Source organism: Sorex fumeus, unplaced genomic scaffold, assembly GCF_029834395.1.
Source record: "Sorex fumeus unplaced genomic scaffold, SorFum_2.1 ptg000098l, whole genome shotgun sequence".
Classification (NCBI taxonomy): domain Eukaryota; kingdom Metazoa; phylum Chordata; class Mammalia; order Eulipotyphla; family Soricidae; genus Sorex; species Sorex fumeus.
Window position 1 is genome coordinate 69,652,809 of NW_026606155.1, and position 18,525 is coordinate 69,671,333.

The following is an 18,525-nucleotide window of genomic DNA, read 5'->3' on the forward strand; positions in this document are numbered from 1 at the left end:
CATTGGAAGCTATTGAATTCTGAGTTGATTTGGAGTGCTTAGCAACTTAGATGAGCTGCATCACTTTGAATTGGATTTTATGTTCCAAATTCTGAAGTGTGTTTCCAACATCTGCAAAAGAAATCTGGGCTCCAGTATCCTCTGCCAAACCCACTTCACTGTGCCATGTCCATGCTTCATTGGGCTCCACGGAGTGGGTTGCCATGTTGATGCAGAAGGGTTGCAGGAGAAGCCCTTTCTTTCTGGTTTCAAGATTCTGGTCATATTATCTGTGAAACCCAAGGAAACTCATGGACTGTTCTTGTTGATCATGTCTGTCACTGACAAGTTTATGTCCGAGCTACAAAGATTGTACCAGTTGCCTTGATGCAGTAAGGAGAAATAAAAGGAGAAACAACTGGGGATTTGAACTGCTTGCAGAGTTCAAGGAATTGTGTGTTTAATCAACTAAATGCTTAATAGCAGTAATGGCTGCCAACTTGCCACATAACTCACTAATATGCCTGAACAGTAGCAGCAAGAAAGTGACTGCTTTCAGTCTCAAGGACTTTCCTAAAAATTCAAGGTTGTAAGAACCTAACCTAGAGAATAATTACTTGTCCAGACGTGATAACAGACTCTGGCAGAACAAAAATGACAGCTTGATTCACAGACAAATATAAGTCGGTCTTGGATGTCTAGCTTCCATTTTTCTGTGGAGAGATAGATGTCTTTAAAAAGCCTCAGCAGTGAACATCCTGTCAGTTTAAAAGGTCAGACACTGAAGTGTATCAGAAGAGATGATGCTGCACAGACCATTGAGAGAAAAGAAAATGATTTCATTATCCTTGTTCATCTGCTATGGATTAATTCAGTTCTCATCGTCATGGCAATTAAGGCACTTTTGTAGTGCTGTCCTGACCTAGTCGAGGTGGAACCAGGTAATAAAAGACAGCACCAGGGAGGAGGGCAAAAATCACTGAGTTAATATTCCTTTGGGGGTGGGGGAGGATGCTGTTTGGAACAGAGTTCAGAGTTATACGTTCAATTGTAAATTGATAAAAAAAAAAGAGCTCTCTCTCTCTCACCCACATGCACACACACACACACGCACACATGCATACACACACACAACAACAATAACCCCTAGAAACATTTCTCACTGTCTCAAAGAAAAAATTGCACTCTGTTGTGTAGTAAGCCTTAGTTAGGTTTGAAAACATTTGTGCAAAAGAGATTTTGCTTTTCACAAGTTATTTTGGGAGTGGATAGAGGCATATAAGAACCTGGGGAGAAATGCTACCTTCCATTTGTAATAGGGGACCAATTTTCAGATGACATGAGCTTCTCAGAAGTAGAAAGGCAGCATTTAGAAAGAGACCACAGCAGGTCCTTCTAACCTCGTTTCTGTTTACATTCTGCGTGTTGAGTTACTCTAGCTTAGAACACTTAGTCATAATGTTTAACTACTCCTCTTAGGCCCCTATATTACTTGCCAATTTTTATTTATTTTACTCCCACTTCTTCCATGTCTTCTATATTTCTCCTCTTTTTTTCCACTCCCACTTTAAAGGTTCTCCCAGAAGCCTTTACTTATCACTTGGACTTCTGCAATCATTTTCTTTTTCTCTACCCACCTCTTCCAAACCCTAATGTATTCTACTCACAACTGACATACTCTTAAGTGTTTGTGTTTGATTGGTGTTGGGGATCGAATATAAGTTCTCATACATGGGAAGCATGTGCACATCCCCAGTCTCTAATGTCTGTCTTTAATTATGTCATTCCTCTGCTTAACTATGTTAAATGGCTTCTCAGTGAAAACCGAATCATTCAGTCTTGAATCTAGCATTTTAAGTCTCCTGAGAGTAAGCATTTATTATCATTTGTTTTTTTACTTCCCATTAGTTTTCTAGACCCATTTTGCTCTCATCAATCCAGCATATGAAATAAGTTTCTGTCACACACCCTGCATATCCATTTGTGTTTTTGTTCGTATTTCTTGGAATGTTTCCCCCACATTGCCTTGAAATCGAACCCATTCTCAGTAGTCACTTGTAAAGTGCTCCTGAGCACATTTATTGACTTTCCCCTACTAACTGTTATTTCTCTCCAGTATTTGTATATCTCTGAAGGCATGAATAATAATTCCACCAAATGTATGATCAGAGCAATTTTGGATAAGAAGATCCACACAGCTATCTCTATTTTCTTATGAATTGGAACAAGATGCTTTATATTTATTTATTTATTTATTTTTCCTTTTTGGGCAATACCTGGCGATGCAAAGGGGTTATTCCTGGCTCTGCACTCAGGAGTTACTCCTGGCGATGCTCAGGGGACCATATGGGATGCTGGGAATTGAACCTGGGCTGGCTGCGTGCAAGGCAAACACCCTACCCTCTGTGCTATCTCTCCAGCCCCAAGTTGCTTTATTTTTAAAATCTCTCTTTATATATAATTTTTAATGTATTGAGCTAACTCTGCTTGATATATATCTGTAAACAAAACATCCTTGTGTGGAGATAGACATGCAGCCATTTCTAAATGTCTAGACATTAGACAATTCTAAATTATAACTACAAAATGGGGATTTTAAGCATATCAATATTTAGCAGAGTTGATCTAAAGTTAAAATGCGATATTAAAAGTTGATGAGTATATTTTTTGAATAGTAGAACAAAGTAAAGAAGATATAGAATACTCAGATATTTGAAAATTTAACTTGGCTAGAGTGATAGCACAACGGTAGGGCGTTCGCCTTACAAGCGGCCAACATGGCCGACCCGAGTTTGATTCCTCCGCCCCTCTCAGAGAGCCTGGCAAGCTACCGAGAGTATTCGATATGCCAGACACAGTAACAACAAAGTCTCCAATGGAGACGTTACTGGGCCCGCTCAAGCAAATCGACGATCAACGGGAGGGCCTTTACCTTTACCTTTAACTTGGATTATAAGGGCAGTTCTCATTATCAAGATACTATTTAAGCAAAATTTTAAAAGAGAGGAGTTTACCATCTGTCTATGGGAAAATTCGATCCCAACTACAAAGGCCCTGAGGCTTGTGGTATTTAACAAAGAGCAAAGAAGCTGGAATAGCTACAGTGGAATGAACAAGGAATCTATTAGGAATGAGTTAGATTAGAGAAATAATGAAGGCAGAGAGCATACTGTGAAGTGACTATGCTGAGTGAAAAAGAAGAATACTGCAATTTACATTTCAAATGGATCACTCAAACTACTTTGTTGAGGTTGTACCATATCAAACAAGAAAAAAGTTATAAAAAATAAAAATAAGGATACCTGTAAGGAACATGTTAAGGAATTTGACATTACAAGGGTTTGTAATGGTACTTAGGTGAGAGTAATGAAGATGGAAGTAATGAGAAAATATTGAAATCTGGATATATTTCAGGGTAGAATGAGTGAGATTTTCTTGTGGACTGAACTTGATGTTCAAACAGAAGAGTAAAGAATGACTGAGATTTGGGGCGCAATAGCACAGTGAAGTCACCATCAAGATGTCGGGAGACTAGGTAGATGGTTTGGGGAGGAAAGCCAATATCAAATATACTTGGGAGAATATCCTACTTGGACTATTAGTAATTTGACTGATTCAGTGGTATTTCTTGCATTTTTGTATGTTTCTTTCCAGTAAAATATACCAAAATATTTTGGAATAACATATTGTAGCACTGTCGTCTCATTGTTCATCCATTTGCTCGAGTGGGCACCAGTAACATCTCCATTGTCAGACTTGTTGTTATTGTTTTTGGCATATCCAATACATCACGGGGAGCTTGCCAGGCTCTGCCATGCAGGCGGGATACTCTCAGTAGCTTTCTGGGTTCTCTGAGAGGGGTGGTGGAATTAAACCCAGGTTGGCCGTGTGCAAGGCAAAGGCCCTACACACTGTGCTATCACTCCAGCCCATCGTCACTGTGGAGAGGAATGAGATTAACATATTAAAATTATTTAATTGGTCAAGGGCCAGAGAGATAATTTTAGGTTTGCAGATACTTACTTAGAGTTTGAAAGTTCTTCTAGAATCCAAGTTGAAAAGTTGAGTAGTCAATTTGATGTAATTAACTACAAAATGGGGATCTTAAGTATACCAGTATTTAACAAAGTTGATCTAAAGTTAAAATACATTAAGATTATAGATGTTAAATTAATATTATTCATATATTCTATCCTGTATTTTCCATAATATATTTAGAATATTTTGAGTCCAAAACAATAATCATTTTGTTTACTGTAATTCATTTTGAAAAAATATTGACTATCTTTTATAACACACAATTGCATCTTCATTGCAGAAATATACAAAAGAGTCTTTAAAAGAAAATTTAAATTAACCACCTATTTTTACATAATTCAGAGATAAAGGCCCTCCCGTTGATCATCGATTTGCTCGAGCAGGCCCAGTAACGTCTCCATTGGAGACTTTGTTGTTACTGTGTCTGGCATATCGAATACTCTCGGTAGCTTGCCGGGCTCTCCCAGAGGGGCGGAGGAATCGAACTCGGGTCGGCCATGCTGGCCGCTTGTAAGGCGAACGTCCTACCCACTGTGCTATCGCTCCAGCCTGGGGGGCTGGAACGATAGCACAGCGGCAGGGTGTTTGCCTTGCAGGCAGCCAACATGGCCGACCCAAGTTCGATTCCTCCGCCCTTCTTGGAGAGCCCGGCAAGCTACCAAGAGTATCTTGCCCGCACGGCAGAGCCTGGCAAGCTCCCCATGACGTATTCGATATGCCAGACACAGTAACAACAAAGTCTCCAATGGAGACGTTACTGGGCCCGCTCGAGCAAATCGACGAACAACGGGAGGGCCTTTACCTTTACCTTTACCTCAGAGATAAAAACTATTAACAATTTGGCATATATCTTTGAACTTTTACATACTTGACTTATTCCTTGCGGGATTCTTAGTTTTTGTACATCCTTTCCCCATAATATATATTAGATATGTTGTATTAACATATTCAAACCATTGACTTGATTAGGGGTCAGAAAGATAGTACAGAAATAAGAAAGACTCATGCCTTACGTATTCCAATTCTGTCTTAATACCTGTAACTGCATGGCTTCCTGACGTAAAACCCCCAAGTGCTTCTGGGTTCCCTGATAGTCCCTGGCGCTGCAGGGCTGAAGTAGCACCTCATCTTTGTATTGATGAAAAATCACCAGGAGGGGCTTCTGGCCACCTTAGCACAGCTTGGAACCCACTCCTCAATTGATTAAAATGTATAGCTCATGTTTTCAAACAATACGCATTTTAAAAGAAAACAGAATTCTGTTTTCCGAATTTATTTTTTATATCATCTTCTGTTTCCATGGACAGTTAAACTGAAACTTGTATCCAAGATTATCAAGCCTTTATTGGCATCTTTCATATAAAAATGGAAAGGAATAGTTTGTTTATTTTTTTCTCCCAGAAGCCCCTTAGACATCCCTGACATTGTCACACACCCAGGGTATGATAACTTTGTCATGTCTTTTTAACCTTACACTTGGCCCATTTTCTGTTTCATTATTTTTCTTTGCTATTTCACTCCTATTTTACACTCATTGCAACTTTTGTGCCTTTTAAAACATTATTAAATTCTTTCTGGAATAAAGCTTTAGATGGTATACAAATAAAAATATGTATATTATATTAGAAATAAAGTATTATTTTCTCTAAATATCATTCCACATTGATTTGGAAATTTCTTAATACTCTACTTTTCATATGCTAATTTCTATTGCCCATTTTTAATCTATTGCTAACTTCAATTTAGAATTGCACCTTATTTTACTTTCATGATCTTTTATGCAGATTTTGCTCAAATGGGCCCAGTAACGTCTCCATTGTGACACAAGTTACTGTGTTTGGCATATCAAATACGTCACAGGTAGCTTGCCAGGCTTTGCCGTGCAGGTGCTATACTCTTGGTAGCTTGCCGGGCTCTCCGAAGGTGGGGAGAAATCGAACTTGGGTCTGTTGGGTCGCCGTGTGCAAGGCAAACGCCCTTCCTGCACCTTATTAATTTATTCTTTGGGAATTTCTTATGTTTTGTAATTCTCTTCCTCATAACGTATATACTATGGGGTAAGCATATACTAGACATGAATACCTCCTTATATGCTTTCTGGTTCCAAGATGATAAAGATTAAAGAATATGCTCCCAAGAATTGCTTTAGCTATTCGTGGGGGCTTATTGTTCCATATGAATTTCAAGAGTTTTTGCTCCATTTTTTTGAAGAATATCGTGAGTATCATTATAGGGATCACATTGAATTTGTACAATGCTTTGGGAAGTATAGCCATTTTGACAGTGTTAATTCTCCTGACCCATGAGCAGGGGATATCTTTCCATTTTCTCATGTCCTCTTTTATTTCCTGAAGGTTTTTTTTTTGTAGTTTTCTTTGTACAGGTCTTTTACTTCCTTAGTCAAACAGACCGTAGGTACTTGATTTTCTGGGGCACAATTGTGAACAGGACTTTTTTTCCCATATCACTTTCTTCTCTCTCACTATTTGCATACAGGAAAGCCATACACTTTTGGGTATTGATTTTATAGCCTGCAACTTTACTATACACGTTTATTGTTTCTAGGAGTTTCTTGGTAGAGGTTTTTGGGTTCTCTGAGTATAGTATATCATCTGCGAATAGTGAGAGCTTGATTTCTTCCTTTCCCACCTGGATGCCCTTAATATCTTTTTCTTGTCTGACCGCTATTGCAAGTACTTCCGATACTATATATTGAACAGCAGTGGAGAGAGTGGGCATCCTTTTCTCATCCCTGATCTTAGAGTGAAGGCTCTTAGTTTATCCCCATTGAGGATGATGCTTGTTGTAGGAATGTGGTAGATGGCTTTAACTATATTGAGGAAAGTCTCTTATATGCCCATTTTGGTGAAGGTTTTCATCATAAACAGGTGCTGAATCTTGTCAAATGTTTTCTTTGCATCTGTTGATATGATCATATGGTTTTTATCTTTTCTTTTTTTGGATGGATTATGTTGATTGATTTCCGAGTGTTAAACCATCCTGGCATCCCTGGAATGAATCCCAATTGGTCATGGTGTATGATCTTTTTGATGAGTTGTTGAATTATATTTGCTAGTATTTTGTTGAGAATCTTCACATCTGTGTTCATCAGGGATATTGGCCTGTATTTTTTTTCTTGGGAAAAAAATGGGAGGAATCAACCTCCCTAACTTCAAACTCTACAACAAAGCAGTAATAATAAAGACAGCATGGTACTGGAACAAAGGCAGAGTTGCAGACCAATGGAACAGTGTTGAATATACTGAAATCTCCCCCCAAGCGCATACAATCATCTAATATTTGATAAGGGAGCAAGACATACGAATGGAGCAAGGAAAACCGCTTTAACAAACTGTGCTGGCAAAACTGGACAACTACATGCAAAAAATGGGCTCAGATCTCTGCCTAACACCATGTACAAAAGTAAGATCAAAATGGATTAAAGACCTCAACATCAGACAGGAATCCAAAAGGTACATTGAAGACAAGGTTGTCAAAACCCTTCACGACATTGAAGCTAATGGTATCTTCAGAGATGACATGTCACTGGCCAAGCAAGTGAAAACAGAGATAGATAAATGGGACTATCTTAGACTAAGAAGCTTCTGCACATGAAAAGAAACAGTAGCCAAAATACAAAGAAAGTCTACAGAATGGGAAAGGATATTCGCCCAATACCCATTTGATAGGAGGTTGATATCAAGTATATACAAAGTACTGGTTGAACTCCACAAGAAAACATCCAACCCCATCCAAAAAAAAATGGGGCGATGAAATGAACAGAAACTTTCTCAAAGAAGAAATCCAAATGGCAAAAATGAGAAAATACTCTAAATCAGTAATCACCAGGGAGATTAAGATCAAAACAAAAATGAGATATCAACTCACACCACAGAGACTGGCCCACATCCGAAACAACAAAAGCAACCAGTGTTGGCGCTGATGTGGAGAGAAAGGGACCCTCCTTCACTTCTGGTGGGAATGCCGACTGGTTCAGCTCTTTTGGAAAATAGTATGGATGATTCTCAAAAAATTATAAATTGAGCTCCCATTTGACCCAGCAATATGACTCCTGGGAATATATCCTGGAGAGGCAAAAAAGTAAAGTCGAAATGACATCTGCACTTCTATGTTCATTGCTGCATTATTCACAATAGCCAAAATCTGGGAAAAAAACCCAAGTGCCCAAGAACAGATGACTGGTTAAAGAAACTTTGGTACATCTACACAATGGAGTACTATGTAGCTGTTAGAAAAGATGAAGTCATGAAATTTATATACAAGTGGCACTACATGGAAAGTACATTAAGTGAAATGAGTTCAGAAAGAGAGGGACAGACATAGAAAGATTGCATTCATCTGGGGAATATAAAGTAACAAAATAGGAGACTGACACCCAAGAATAGCAGAGATAAGTACCAGGAGGTTCACTCCATGACTTGGAGGCCAGCCACACATGCTAGAGGAAAAGGCAGCTCAGAGAAGGAAGCACCAAGTAAAGGATGGAAGATGCATGCTGAAAGTAGACTATGCCTACTCAATGCCTCTTTTTCAAACCACAGCACCCAAAAGGAGAGAGAGAACAAAAGGGAATGCCCTGCCACAGAGATGGGGTGGGATGGGAGGATGGGCGGTGGGAGGGATACTGGGATCATGGTGGTGGAGAATGGACACTGGTGGAGGGATGGGTACTCGATCAGTGTATAACTGAAACCCAAGCACAAAAATTTGTAAGTCTACATCTGTACCTCATGGTGGTGTTTCACTAATAAAATTTTTTTAAAAAGTCAGGTTTTATAATGAAACAATAATAAATCTGTCTGGATCACAAAATGAGATTAAAAATATATAAGTATAGTTTTATTTTGTTTTCCTTTCCTTTATTTTATTTTTATAAAGTTGTCACTGTCACTGTCCTCCCATTGTTTATCGATTTGCTCGAGCGGGCCCAGTAACGTCTCCATTGGAGACTTTGTTGTTACTGTGTTTGGCATATCCAATACATCACGGGTAGCTTGCCAGGTTCTGCCATGTAGGCGAGATACTCTCGGTAGCTTGCCGGGCTCTTGGAGAGGGGCGGAGGAATCAAACTCGGGTTGACCATGTTGGCTGCATGCAAGGCAAACGCCCTACCGCTGTGCTATCGGGTAGGGTGTCTGCCTTGCACGCAGCCAACATGGCCGACCCGAGTTCGATTCCTCCACCCCTCTCAGAGAGCCCAGCAAGCTACCGAGAGTATTCGATATGCCAGACACAGTAACAACAAAGTCTCCAATGGAGACGTTACTGGGCCCGCTCGAGCAAATCGATGATCAACGGGAGGGCCTTTACTTACTTACTTACTTTAATATTCCAACACCAAGCTCAGCAACCATTATACCTTCCCACCACCATATTTTGAATGTTTTTATCCAACCTTTAAACCCTGTCCCCAATACAAATAATTTATTTTGTATTGCTTGTTATAAATAATTCACTAAAATAATCCAAAATTTTTCCTTAGAGGAAAGTATGTGAAGATTCTTTCATTTCATGCTGGAGCTATTAAGGCCTTATATAAGAATTACCTGTCATGTGGTCATGAATGTGGCCATGTGCTCCAGGAATTCTAAAATTTTTAATACTGTTTAGCAGTTGAAGTTATTTTTTTTAACTACATGTTCACTTTGGGGTCTGGAAACATCTCTATGGCATATCATTCTGTGGTGCTCTCTTAGAGAGATTTATTTCTGAGTCTCTGTAAAGATAGTTTCCAGTTTGCAAAGGCTTCAGAAATTATATCATTTTGATTTTCGAAATTTGTGGTTTCAGATGGGTTTATTATGGGGCAAATATATTTCACACTTCCATGATTCTTTTAGTAGTGGAAAGGGAAAAATAACAATTAAATATTACTATAAATCCAACCTATGTTACAATACATATGTTTGTTATAATTATTAACATAGTTATTGCAATCTTGCTATTTATACTTATTTTTCTTAGTATTTATATTTTCAGATAAAAACATCGCTGACATAATTCTGGCAGCTATTCTATTTTTAGTTCCAGAGTTAAAGCAAACAGGGATCTTAGTTGTGACTAATAGTTTGGTTATTCAAATATTTTATACCAATAAAAGCAGGCAATGCATTAGTGGAAAAAATAATTATCTCAATCCCTGAGGGTTCTTTCTGTATAGATAAAAAGAATTAATATTTATGAAATGAATAATGAATAGGTGTAAATATCTGCATAAAAGATAATGAAGGTTTAGGTAAAATAAGGTACAATTCTAAACTGAGGTTAGCAATAGATTAAAATGAGCAATGGAAATAAGCATATGGAAAACAGAGTATTAAGAAATTTTCACATCAATATGGAGTGATATTTATAGAAATTAATTCTTTCTATAGTTTCTTAGAGTATGTATGTTTTTGCTAGAAAAAAAAAGCCTCACACTCAGGTTGACAAAGAAAGCTGAAGAAACAGTTTAGACAAGACAGCAAAATATAACCAAAAAATTTCCTGTGATGAAAGATTGTCATATTGAGTATTTTATTATCTTAACATGAGGAATAAAAAAAGATTAAGAAGTGACATTTGGGGAAATGAAGCCATAAGAATTCATATTTTAAAGAGCAATGCAAACAGATGAAGTGTAAAATGACAGTTTATTATTTTTTGTTATTAAGATTATTGCAGCACTTGCTTTAGCTTTCTGTTTTGACTCACTGTTCTTATTTCGATTGAGCACTAGAAATGGCAAGATCAGAGGACAAAAGAGACAACTGTGCCTGGATCTAAATGTCATGGCATGGAACCAATGGAGACCATTAATGGAGCAGACAGTTCATTCTCATTTCTACTTGGCTGAAGTAACTGTGCTTCACACAAGGGGGGGAAAAAGGACATGACAAATGACATCACTTACAATTTCTTACAATTTGGGATCTGGCAAACAAATAATTCGGACTGTCAAAGTAGCTTCATTCTGGCAAGAGGCAGCAGCAGTAATGTGCTCCCCGTCTAAGAAATCCCTACTATTAATTCAGGTGACAGCTCCCATTGGCCAATATTTACAATCAACAGTGAGTAGAACTGCTTGTGAAAAATTTTCTCAGCATCCTTGGGACAGATAAGGGTCTCTGTGACCTAACACCATCACCACCTATCACCCAAGATCGTCCTCCATTAAGTTTTATTATCATTCCCAGCACAACTTTTAGGAACATTTCAAATAAAGTGGTTTAACTATGTTTAACTATATCTTTCATTTGGATTCAATAGGAAAGTTGCTTAAAGGATAATGCCTATGGCTTCAGGGACATGCATGGAGAAATAAATAGCACTTCCAGCAGATTAAATGCCAAAACTAAATTGAAGTATTTGACATGCTGGGGAAAATGTAATTTATTACAACTGTGCCACAAATCGTGAAAGTTTCAGTAATAATAAGTCAAAGCCAGTGTTGATTTTAATAACACATATTGTTTTCTTTTTTGTTGATGGTTCATTTTTTATTTCCTGAATTTGATTTTTATATAAGAAATAGATGAATCATAGTTCTACAAGTGGTGCCTGAAAAAATAGAGATTAATAATACCATTTGTAAAATGGCCTCACTTAAAAAAAAAACGCTGTCCTCCCATTGTTCATCGATTTGCTTGAGTGGGCCCAGTAACGTCTCCATTTTGAGACTTCTTGTTACCGTGTTTGGCATATTGAACACGTCATGGGTAGCTTGCCAGGCTTTGCCACGCAGGCAAGATACTCTTGGTAGCTTGCCGGGCTCTCCGAGAGGGGCGGAGAAATCGAACCAGCTCGGCTGGGCTGGCTGCACGCAAGGCAAATGCCCTACTGCTGTGCTATCACTCCAGCCCAGCACAACAGATATACAATAACTTATTTCCATTTGTGAGTAAAGAAACATTTAAAGTGTCCAAATGGTTCTCCCTTGGTTCATTGAATGAAAAACAGGCTACAGTTCTAGACTTTGCTCATCTGGCAGTCTTCATTCTGTGTGAGCTGTATTGATCAATGAACTCAGGCAAGCCTAAATTAAGGAGTCATCAGACAGCCAGGAGTTGTGTCCATCACTTGTCTTCTTGATGTCTTGAATAATGATTAATTTCTCTTTATTTGGCACAGCATTTCATTTTTTTTTGCTTGAAAACAGTGTACCGTGATGAAGTATTTGCTAAAATCAAAACTGGTAATCATATCCTCTCAATTTATAGCTGTTCAACATAGGAAAATTACTTAAGCTCTATTTATCTGCCCTACTCTCATCTGTAAAATGAGGTTTATATTTAATATCTATTACTAAGAGGCACTGTGAATATTCAGTATGCTAATATACATATATATATCTATGACATAGGCATTTTATCTTTGCCTAATAAATTATTATAAATTATTGTTATAAATTTTAAAAGTTAACTTGAAAACATAATGTAAGAAAATAGGGACATGAAGAAGAGAGTGAAAAGCAAGAATGTAAAGTAATGTGGAAGATAAGTTCATCTATGTAAACAGATTCCCCAGTAAGGAATAAAGGTGAGAAAATGATCTAAAGAAACTATGGTACTGGGACTTTACTGATAGTACAATGGTAGGGTGTTTGCCTTGCACATGGTCATCCTGGGTTCAATCACCAGCATCCCATACGGTCCCCTGAGCACCTCCAGGAGTAATTTCTGAGTGAAGAGCCAAAAAAGGAAAAAAGGAAAAAAAAAAGGAAAAAAAAAAGATAAAAGAAACAATGGTACATCTACACAATGAAATAGTACACAGCTGTTAGGAAAAATGAAGTCATGAAATTTGCTCATAAATGGATGGACATTGAAAGTATCATGCTGAATGATCTGAGTCAGAAGAGGTACAGATATAGAATGATTGCATTCTTTTGTGGGATGTACATTTAAAAAATAGTGTAAGACTTATATCCAAGCCCAGGGACCAGGAGAACTGGTTCACAGTTGGAAGTTTGCCACAAGTGTATGGGGTGCAAAGGGCAGTTAGGACAGTGAAGGGACCAGTATGACAATAATAATTAGAAATGATCACTCTGGTCAAGAACTGAGTGTTGAAAGTAAGTAAAGGGATATAAGGGATGATAACCTTTTAGTATCTGATAGAAAACCATAATACCCAAAAGAAGGTAGAGAGAGAGAGAGAGAGAGAGAGAGAGAGAGAGAGAGAGAGAGAGAGAGAAGTACCTGCCATAGACAGGTGGGGAGGGGTGGAGGGAAACTGGGGACATCGGTGGTAGGAAATGTACACTGGCGAAAAAACAGATGTTGGAACATTATATGACTGAAGCCTATTTATGGGGAAAAAAAGGAGAAAATGAACTAAACATATATGTTGTTCAATTTTTAAAAATAGAGCCACAGGTGAAAAAAAAATAAAAGAGAGCACACAAGATATCTTTTTTTTTCCTTTTTAGGTCACACCCAGCAATGCACAGGAGTTACTCCTGGCTCCTGTGCTCAGGAATTACTCCAGGAAGTACTCAGGGGACCATATGGGTTTCTGGAAATTGAATCTGGGTCGGCCACGTGCAAGGTGAATGCCTTACCCACTGTGCTATCACTCCAGCCCCATGCTAGATATCTTAATGAAATTTCAAAACTAAAAATCAAGGTAAAAATCATAAATATGGTCTAAATTATTTTCCAGAGAGAAAAACCTTCCTTTGCACCAAGAATATAGCTCAGTCATAGATTATGAGCTTCACATGTATTAAATCCTGATTTCAATCCCAGAACCCAGCAACAACAACATCAACAATATAAGTACAAGAAACAAAACCCATAGCTTACCTCAACCTAAATGAAAGGGAATTTTAATGGAAATTCTTATCAGTAAAATTGGAAACCAAAGGTTAATGAAGTGTTGCCTTCTAAGTTTAGCAGGAAAATGACTTTGAAACAAAGTACTGTGTCTAGCTAATATAGTAAGCATGAATATAAATATATTTTCTATTTTCATGTCTATTTAAATGTAACATATAACTTTTCTATCATAAATGACTCGGAAACTATAGGGAACACTCAAAGGTAATAGTTATTTGAAGATAAATGAAGGCAAGACAAAAACGGAATTAAGAGTGTGAGACAGGATAAACAGAGTTAAAAAACAAACCTAGGGTCTGAGAGAAATTAAGAATGGTCTGCTTGCACCAGGAGGATTACTCCATAACTTAGAGGCCAGCCGGGTATCCTAGAGGAAAGGGCAGTTCAGATAGAGAAGGGAGCACCAAATAAAGGATGTTTGGAGGATCCTCCCAGGAGGGGAGATGCATGTGGAAAGTAGACTATGGACTGAACATGTTTGCCACTCAATGCCTCTTTTGCAGACCACAACACCCAAACGGAGAGAGAGAACACAGGGGATTGCCCTGCCACAGAGGCAGGGGGGATGGGGGGATGGGGGTGGGAGGGAAATTATCCATGGTGGTGAAAAACGGGCACTGGTGGAGGGATGGGTATCTGATCATTGTATAATTGAAACCCAAGCACAAAAAAATTGTAAATCTACAACTGTAAAAAAAATAAATAAATAAATAAAAAGTAAAAAAAAAAAACAAGAATGTCTGCTTATCATAATACCTTCAGCTGAAAGTAGCAAAAATATCTAACTTGGCTTAGATAGAGAATTTTTTTTTTCAAAATCAGCACATCCTGAGTTATGAAACTTCAGGATTGATTAATTTGTCCATTCAATTTTGTCATCAAGGATCTAATTTATTTTTTACTTTCTACCCTGCCACTTTCTATAAAGCTCTCTTAAGATTACAAAGATAGATAGTTTCACTCACATTCAGATATGGCAAGTTCAGGTAGAAAAAAGAAAAAGGTAAGAGAATCTCTTTCTTTGTGCTCATCCCTTCTTTCTACTTTGACTCAATAAAAAAAAAAAAACACTCACAGAAGTCTTTAAGACACTTGTCCTAATTTATCATTGACCAAACCATGTCACTTATCTATCCCTGTGTAAATGTATACCCTGATGCAATGGCTTAAAAAAATAATAAAATCATCATGATTGCTTCAAATTTCAAAAAAAAATGTTCATCAGTATACTGTGTTCAAATTCAGCTAGCTGTGTAAATAAAAGATGCACAGATTTCTGGTATACAACTTATCAATTACACCACAGCAAAGTTGTTAAAAGTTTATTCGAAGATCAATCAGAAAATAACCCTTTCCTTTTGAGTAACAAATGTTAGATCTTAGACTAAGTTGCAATGATTTACTAATAAAATAGGTTCAAGTTAGGATCCAAAGTCCATGATGAATATTGTCAATGATAAAACTGATACCATTGTAAAGTTGTACTGTTAAGGTAATCATGATTAATGACAAAGAAACGAGATAAAAATGTCTTCTCTGTTAATAAGAATGGAGAGATAAATAAGAACAACAATAAAGGTTGTGTAAGATCATAGTTCTATTATTCATCAGGGGTCAGAGAGGACAGGGGTAAGGTGCTTGTATGCAGTTGACTCTAGTTTGAATCCCTATTACCACACATAGATCCCCAAGGACCACCAAGGTTAGCTACTACGCACAGAAAGCAAGAAATAACACCTCTTGGTTTGGCATCAGTTCCCCCCAAAAGAACTTCCCCAACGAAGCTAGATAAATATGCTGAATATAAGCACTTGAAATACATAATTTAAGAACAACTGAACAAAAAATCCCAAATCTCACTGGTCAGGTAATTTCGAGACAACTAACAGATATTTGAATTAATGAGTAGTCATTTGGGATTAAAAGAGATTAAATCTTTAATCATTTCTTGTGATATATTTGTTTGTTATTCTGAACATCTTTTATCTCTTCTATAAGATATTTTGTCTACAGGTCGCATTTCTCAATTAATTTTTTTGAGAATCAGCCTGAAAGTAAATATAGGTTTGAGAATTTGTTCTTTCAAAATTAAATAAAGGCTTGAAATTGTTTGATCTTTACATGCCCTCAATAACTACCCCCTTTTTAACACTCTCCTGATTCCTCTGAGAAATTTGACTCAGCTTTATTTCCTGGAAGCAAACTGTGTACAAAGTAAGCAATTAAAAAAAAGAGAACTAAAAGGGAATGCCCTGCCACAGAGGCAGGGTGGGGTTGGGGGCCTGGGGGGTGGGAGGGATACTGGGATCCGTGGTGGTGGGAAATGAGCACTGGTGGAGGGATGGGTATTTGATCATTGTATAATTGAAACCCAAGCACAAAAATGTGTAAGTCTGTAACTGTACCTCATGATGTCTCACTATAAAAAAATTTTAAAAAGAGAGAACTACGAATCATATTTTGAGAAAAAACTTACAAGAATATATATTGTTCTGAAGAAACAAAGGTTAGACATTTTTTGGTCAGATTTTCTACAAATTCTTTGTTATAGTCTAATTAAATTTAAGTAAATTTAAGTATTAATATGAGGCCAGCAGGTAGTACAGTAGTTAGGGCACCTGTCTAGCATGTGCCCAACCCAGGTTTGATTTCCTGTACCATGTGGTCCTTTGGGCATTGCTAAATGCATCTTAAGAAAACACTCAATCCTACCAGGTTTAATCCTGGAAGATCCCTAAGCAAGGCCCAGGTAGTTTTGGCACCTCAGGGTCTAAGTAGCATCACATTCTCATTTCTAGTGTTGAACTTTCAGCTGATTGGCTGAAGGTCAATGAGGAGGCCCGTGGGACTTCTGAGAAATATTTAGGAGACACCCAAAATTATAAGTGTTAATACTTTTTCTTTTTAGACCACACCCAAGGGTGCTCTGGACTAGGACTTATTCCTAGCTTTGAGCTCAGAGAACACTCCTAGTAGTGCTCAGATCATATGTAGTGCTGGAGATTGAACTCCGGTCAATATAGCACCTTTCTGTTCTATATTTTTATAAAAACTAAAAAGTGAATTGGACATTAACTTTTTGCATAGCTAAGATTACTTTATCAAAATTGGGCCCTTTAGCTAATTTATTATGATGTATCATAATAAAAGTTAGTAAATTTTTAGCTTTGAATTTCTGCTTGTAAGTGTGGCTTCAACTCTTTTAAGGGACATTGGGCATCGTAAGGGTATAGATATAGAAACAAATGACAGTTAGCTGACCCTATGAGAATGGAAGCTGACACTATGACCTCCTACCCTCAATCACTTCACCCTAACTCCCCTCTCCTATCATATGTACACAAAAACACATACTCAGCAGATTACTCCTTGTAGTACTGAGACTTTGAAGGATACGTTAGAAATCCTCTAACTTGATAGATTAGCAAATGAACTATAAGTAGTACCATGTGTGTAGAAAAGTTCAAGTTAAAAATTTCACTGGCAAGTGTATATAAGGATCTACCAAATAAGATAATTTAAGTGCTGTGTAAACTGGAAACATTCCTGCATTTTCTATCTCATGCAAGCCATGTGAAGTAATTTCTGTAAAATTGATTTAGAAATTGTAAAATAGTACTGCTAATGTTAATTATCACAAGACATTTCAAAAATAGCTAGAATGTCAGATCATTTAATGTATGAAAAAGTGAAAATATTTCTTAATTTATCTTGGAAGCACACTTTCAGAATCACACACCATGAAGTCTAATTAATGCCCTTTATTTCTCACCTCTTTTTAGTTGAATGGATTATAATCAATTTCAGTCCCTATTAAATGAGTAACTGCAAGAATGGCTTACATTTTTTGGTCTCTTCCTCTCAGTACTTTACAGTTATATCCCGTCCTACTTATTTTCCTAGTTTCTTCCTAGAGCTCATAAGCACATCACACCAAAACTAACAGCATCTCAATCTTCTTTTGGTCTTTTTCTCTCAGTTCTCTAATTCATTCCTGTGATGGCAAGTCAAAGCTATTTTTTTAATCATTGTAATTATAAGTGTTTACAACAGAATCAGTGTGATAAAAAAAGGAAATTTTAAAATGAAGAACAAAAACTGAAAAGGAGATGGCAAAATTGTTATTTATGAATGAATAAGAAAACACCCATGTACTGTGGGCAGATAGTACTTCAAGCTGGAATGGATGCCATATTCTATTTCTTATTTTTTATGCTCCATTTCTGAATGTATCTAGAGAAATATGACAGAATGATCCCCTGTAATCTTCCTTTAATTTCAGAGATACTACTAACTTTCTCGCTTTCCGCAGAAAGGTAGATGAAAAGATAACTGCACTGAGAATAGGACAGGAGTGAGGGACCCTGAAACAATAGTGGAGGGAAACAGACTCTGGTGGGGGAATGATGCTGAAGTTTTATATAAGAAACCAACCACTAACAATATTGTAAATCATGATGCCGAAAATAAAATTTTAAAAAGATTTCTAAGTCCATTTCACGTAAATCATAAAGCTGGGAGCAAATTCCTGTTTGAGAATTATGTGTTGTTAAGTGAATCATGACAGTAACTCTGTCAAATGTTTCTTAGTGTCCATCAGATTTTCTCAGTCTCCCCTCTTTACAGAGACTTCAGGGTGCCCAGTCCCAGAGAATCTATGATCAGTTCT